The sequence below is a fragment of the Corvus hawaiiensis genome, chromosome 5 (genome assembly GCF_020740725.1).
Source record: "Corvus hawaiiensis isolate bCorHaw1 chromosome 5, bCorHaw1.pri.cur, whole genome shotgun sequence".
Classification (NCBI taxonomy): domain Eukaryota; kingdom Metazoa; phylum Chordata; class Aves; order Passeriformes; family Corvidae; genus Corvus; species Corvus hawaiiensis.
The window spans coordinates 68,317,476-68,323,475 of NC_063217.1; positions in this window are offsets into that span (position 1 = coordinate 68,317,476).

The following is a 6,000-nucleotide window of genomic DNA, read 5'->3' on the forward strand; positions in this document are numbered from 1 at the left end:
ATGTCAGCTGAATAAACCTGTCTGAAATCAAACTGTATTGGAGCTGCTGCTTGTCACCTGCCCACGAAAAACGTACATCTATTTAACATGACTTCTTGAATACCCATGTTGGCTGTATCTTAAATCCTTATTAATCCCCACATTAGATGGATACCAGAATATTAAGATCCAGTTATTGAGAGATGCCTCTGACCAAATTAAGGTGCAAAAGAGACCACATGCTGAAGTCAATAGTATGGATTTTATTTAACAATAAAATGTGAGGTAGAGAGATAGAAAGATATACAAAAAGAGGAGAGACAGAGAGAGACAGAGAGAGGTTAAGCAGAAGTTAGTCACCACATGTGGATCCACTAGCATCCTGTTGCTACTTCTTCACCCTAGGCTTCTCGGTGATGGGGGCTCCCAAAGTTGTTCAAAACTTTTCACTATGCATACATTTTTGCAAACAGAGAAATTAATGCTCATTGGCTACACAGTTCTCTTAATTTATTGGTTAAATGATCCCCTCGCTTCTAATGCTAATTAATGTGCAAGCTTAGTCTCTGTCTTCTTTTGAGTTTTCTTGAGCTGTGGTCAGTGGTCATGATCTCCCCCTGCCAGAATTACCTTTTACCTTGTCCTAGCTGATTTCAGCAGAGTTTCTCAGTTGGCTTTCCTTGTGGTCCATAAATTGTCCATTATCAGTGGTACATTCAAATGCCCCAGCTTTGTTAACCTCCCCCAAGGTGTGAGACAACGATAACACCACCTTTATTTTAACTCAAGTTCCTGACATCTCCTGGCAGAGTCCTTCTGTGTCCTAAACAGTGTTTGAGACAGTCACGTGTCATTCTTGAACGTTTGTAAAAGTATTTATGTAAATTACACATCTGTAGTCCACTTTTTATTGTGAATAATCAAACAAAATTTTTTGCAATCAAATATTTGGTTACCTTTCACATTTTCAGACCAAAAGTCTTTACTTTTCTTGACCTTTCCCTTTTAAGAGAAGTTAAAGAAACCTATTTTTTTTATGTGTTTTGATTGAGAGGTCTGCATTTTATCCTATCAGTTTATGCTATTCCTTTACACTTTTGCAGCAGAGGTAGACACCAAACCTCAAGACTGCACCAGCTGGATCTAAGACAATTCAAATTATCAACACCTTACTTCAAAACTCATATCTTCAAAAATCAATATCCATAGCACTGTGACAAGCTTTCTAAGTAGATAGCATCGATGAAAACTATTCACGTTAACTACACAGTTCTGAAGGCTTGAAACAGTATGCAAATATAAAGGACATCTAAATGCAATAAATCAGACAGACACAGCCTTTAATGAATACATCCCTTAATGCTACACAATAATTTCAAAGTATGGTATGTTTAGGCTAGATAGTCTAATAAGATTTTATTTCTTCAACTGTCGTAATTTAATTTTATGAAAAATTATCTCCAAAGCCAGCACCCATAAAAAAAATTAGCATACAAAAATTCTAGATAACCAGAATAAACCACCAATTATTTAAATAGTTCAACTTCACTGTGTATAGGACTATGTGAGGGGGTTTTTTTGTGTATTTCCTGAGTGGCAAAGAGTGGCATGAGGACCAAACCCAGCAGGGCTGAGCTGTGACTCACAGTAAATTTGATCGTTGCTTTCCCAGTCCCTTATCTTCAATAAACTGAAGTAAATTAAACTTCCTGTGTGAGGAAGGTGACAGTCAACCAGCTATGAACACTGATCCCAATGAACACAAACTCACTGATCCCAATTCTTTCACACAAAGAAAAACTTTTCTTATCCCGTTTAGTTCTCAGGCAAGATGCAGTCAGTACCTCACTTGTCAGACCTCGTGGCAGCACAAAATTAACACCTTTGTCGTGGGAAATTAATTGTTTCCTTCTCTTTTTGATTCATATAAATAGAATATATTCTAAGATTTTAACCAAGAAAGAATTAGAAGAAAAGGCAATGGAATGACTGCATAAAAAAATTGGCTCTCTCTTTATAAATGCCACATACATCAAAAATAAACAAAGAATTATAACATCTACATTTTCCTCATAATTTTTCCAAAAGTTAAACATGAAAAAGAAACACAAAGATGCAGTATTATTCAAGCTAAAACCTTTTTTTTAGTGACAAAGGTTTCAGAAGAGATATCCCACACAATTTTTCATCCCTAGTATGAACATTTCATTTGCTCTGATCATCACAATATCTGCATGCTTAATCCACTGCTCAAAACAGCAGACTGGTTTCTGAAAGTCGAACAGTAACGGCCTACAGAGTGAGTGCATTCAAATCCCCTGCCACTAAAAATCAATAAACTGACCAATTTTGAAGCTGAGCTGTTTTATTACACAGTAATGAAATTTAGAATTTTGTCAACCAACACATAGTGCTGAGACCTAACAAGCTGTTAAGGGCAAGGAGAGCATATATTAGAATTCCAGCATTCATTCCTGTCGGACTTTTCAGTGTTGACACCCAGCATGTCACTCAACAAACTGAGAGGTTGCCTCTTCCTCCTCCCATGAAACAGGTCTGAAGGTATATTTCTGTTGCCTATAACAAAATATCAACAAATTCATTCTATCCCATGGCCCCAGAAAAATAATTAAGGTGTGCTTCCATTTGATGGAAAATAAACATTTCTGCAGGAAGACACAGAAGACAGATGTCTAAAACTACTTAAAATTGCAGAATGAAGTCAACATCCTGTGTGTGATGGACATTCTGATGATGCTCTGAGAAACAGTAGGTTATTGATATGATCTGGGAAATCTGTTTTCTGAAACTGTACCCTTTACAGATCCATTTGTCTTGTATTTCTTCAATCACTCATTTTATCTTGGCATATAGCACTAGCAACTTACAGCTTTGTTTTGAAGTTCCATGGCTACCTCCATGCACAGAATTACGTGTTTTCTTCAAGCCTCCATTTTCAGGTTTGTCATAGAGAAAAGAGGGAGAGCACTTAATGTTCCTGTCTCCCGTAACACTCAAGCTTTTCCCAAATTTAGTTGCTGCTGCTTGCTGCATTTACTTTCTTTGCCTCATTAATTTCTGATATCTGCTGCATGGCTTATTGCACAATAACATATGCTCTCTGATATCCCACTTTCTCCTGCAACCTTTTCAAGTACACTTAAAAAAAGAAAGCTATTTTGATTGTCGGTTACCTCTGGAAGAATTACATTACACTTGGCAGGAGTGTGAATACTCACTCAAGGCTAAATGTTATTTGTGCAACAGAGTGAAATTGAGTCTCACCTGATTTGATGGTGCATTTGTAAAGGTTAGGTGTATTTTGATCACTATATATGCCATATATATATATATATATATATACACATATATATAAGTAGTATACTTCTCAATTACTATTTTTGCTTGTTCAAAGATTGCAGTGACTCTCTCAGCGATCCCATGGCTTTAATTGTTTCTGATGCTCTATACTTTCACATATCCCATTTCAGTCCTTTACATGGAGATTTGTGCATTTTTGAGCTTCTGTCTCAAAAAGACTTTTAAAAAACCATGGGAGGCCCAGAGAGTTTAACAGCAATATGAAATGTTCTGAGAAACATACAGGTGTGTTATCACTTAGGAAGGCAAAAGTGAGACTGAGACATCTGCTTGTGGGTTCAGCTGCCAAACCCCTAAACTGGAAGGTAGAATCTTCAACACCACTAAGTTTTATGCTTTGTCAGTGAAAAAGGGTTTTCTTATTTTCACATCTTGAATAAATATGTCACTAAATCAAAATAACTTTTTTTTTTTTTTTTTTAATAAACAGATGCACACACAGACAAGGCTTCATTGTAAGCACTTGCTGGAAAACTGAAGCTTTTATTTCAGTAACTTCAGTAACACACACAAAAGACCCTTGGTTTACTACCATCATGGAATATAAAAAAGAGTTACATATTCTTACTTTTGCCTGTGAGGGATTCTAGATACTGAACAGCATTTACAGCCCCCCAACATACAGAGAGTACTCACCTCTCACAATCAGTTTACAGTCTGCAAATAATTGCTGTGCTTCCAGAGCTTCTGCCCAAAATTTTATTCAGGGCTGAACACTTCTAAAATATTTGAATTTTATCTCAGGTTCATAATTTCAATGGTTTGCTATTGCTAGAAATGTTAAAATATTGCTCTTCTAGAAGATTAAATATATATTTTGTGCTAGATGTAAAAAAACCCAAAACTCTCACCCAAGCAAAATCCCTCTGAAACAGAAGATTTTGAGGGTTTTTTAAGTACTGTTTTGCACAATATTAATACAGAAAAGGCGGTTGTGAATTTTTTCATCATTTTTGATCATCAGAATAATAAGAGACCATGGTCTTTTCCATGATTCTTTCTTATGTGAACTAGGTTTTGAATTCTTAGACAGCAGGTACAGAAAGCTTCACAGTACTGCCCATGCCTCACTTTAGAAGCTCTAACTAAAAATAACAACAAAATAACTTCCTCCATAGCTAAGAATCACATTCAAGCCTTAAAAACCTTCCTCAGGTAAAGTATTCTTTCCCTCTGTGAGGGGGAACCATGTCCATCCTCACATAAAGTTACCATAATACTCCAGATGAAAATGTTCTAAAGAAAATATGGTGAAACAAATTAGAATCTATTAAGGACAAGAAAAGATAACTACGTAGCATGTACAAAGGGGATGGGATGTGTTTCATATTTTGTAATTTATAATCTTCGCTGGTTTAATATTTTAGCTGAACATTTTATGTGAGAAGGTTCACACACCAAGATATTTTTCTGATTAAAGAAGATGGAAAAAAATAGCTAGAAATATTTCTCATAGCATGAATTTTAGGTTAAAACAACTAAACAGTAACCTTGTATGCAATTAATTCCCCAAAGTTACTGTAAAATGTGTTGTGAGAGCATTCACCTTACAGTGACTGAAGGAACCAATGACAAAGCTTTTGACCCCTCCAACCCTCCAGGGCAGCCTTTTTTAGCAATCACTTCTCCCCTTGCCTCCCTGCAACACTTAAAATAAATCACAGGCTGGATCCCCATTCATATCTGTCTAAAAATCTAAAGGGAGTGTCGGAAAAGCTCTAAAATATATATATATATACCACTAAAATACTACACAATCAAAGCAGTAATGATAGATGAAGGGCATTATTCAAGCAGTGTCACTATGTCACAAAAATCTAATGGTGCTACTGGACATACTGCTGGGGCAACTCCCATCAATAGTATGGAATATATTTTCACCCTTCTAAAAGCCACTGCTTCACCGTTCACATTCTCTGCTTCAGGAGTTTTAGTCAAAAGAATGAGCACAGTATTTGAGGATATAGGTTTCCACTCAAGAACCACATCTTAAAAGGAGAGGTTTCACTGTAAAAATGTTTCTTTTGTGGTAGAATCATATGTTCTCCATAAACCATAAAAACACAGAGGAAAAAATGCCTCATTTAGTTCAGCACGAGCTGAAGTAGTTTCTACAAATCTTGAAAATTCTATCAACCTAAAATTCAACTTAAAACCCAATAAAATTGCAGCCGAAATACTTATTTGGGGTTTTCATCTCATGTCATTGTTCTGTCATATAAATTCTAATTCAGGAATCCCTACTTTATTGAGACTCAATGCTGAAGAACTCCTTGTCTTTCCCAGAATAATGTCAATCAGAAAAATCAGGACTGATCCATAATTCAAGCACATTTAATAAAAAAGCAGCAGCAAACTGAATGCCTTTTTCCAATTATTTTCTAAGCAAAACTGTCTGCTACAGTAATGTTTTACTGCAAAGCATAGGGTTATAAAATAAAACAGCAACAACAAATCTTAAAAATGCCTAACTCATTAGAAAGTTCAACTTAAAAGTATTCAAAATAAGAAGTAATAAAGAACTTTTTTCTCTTGCTATTACCTGTATCTCCCCCTTGGAAATATTTTACTTCACTCTGTTGCTATTCTTTCTCCGACCTACACATAAATACCTTTGTAGCCCAGTTAACATCACACTGT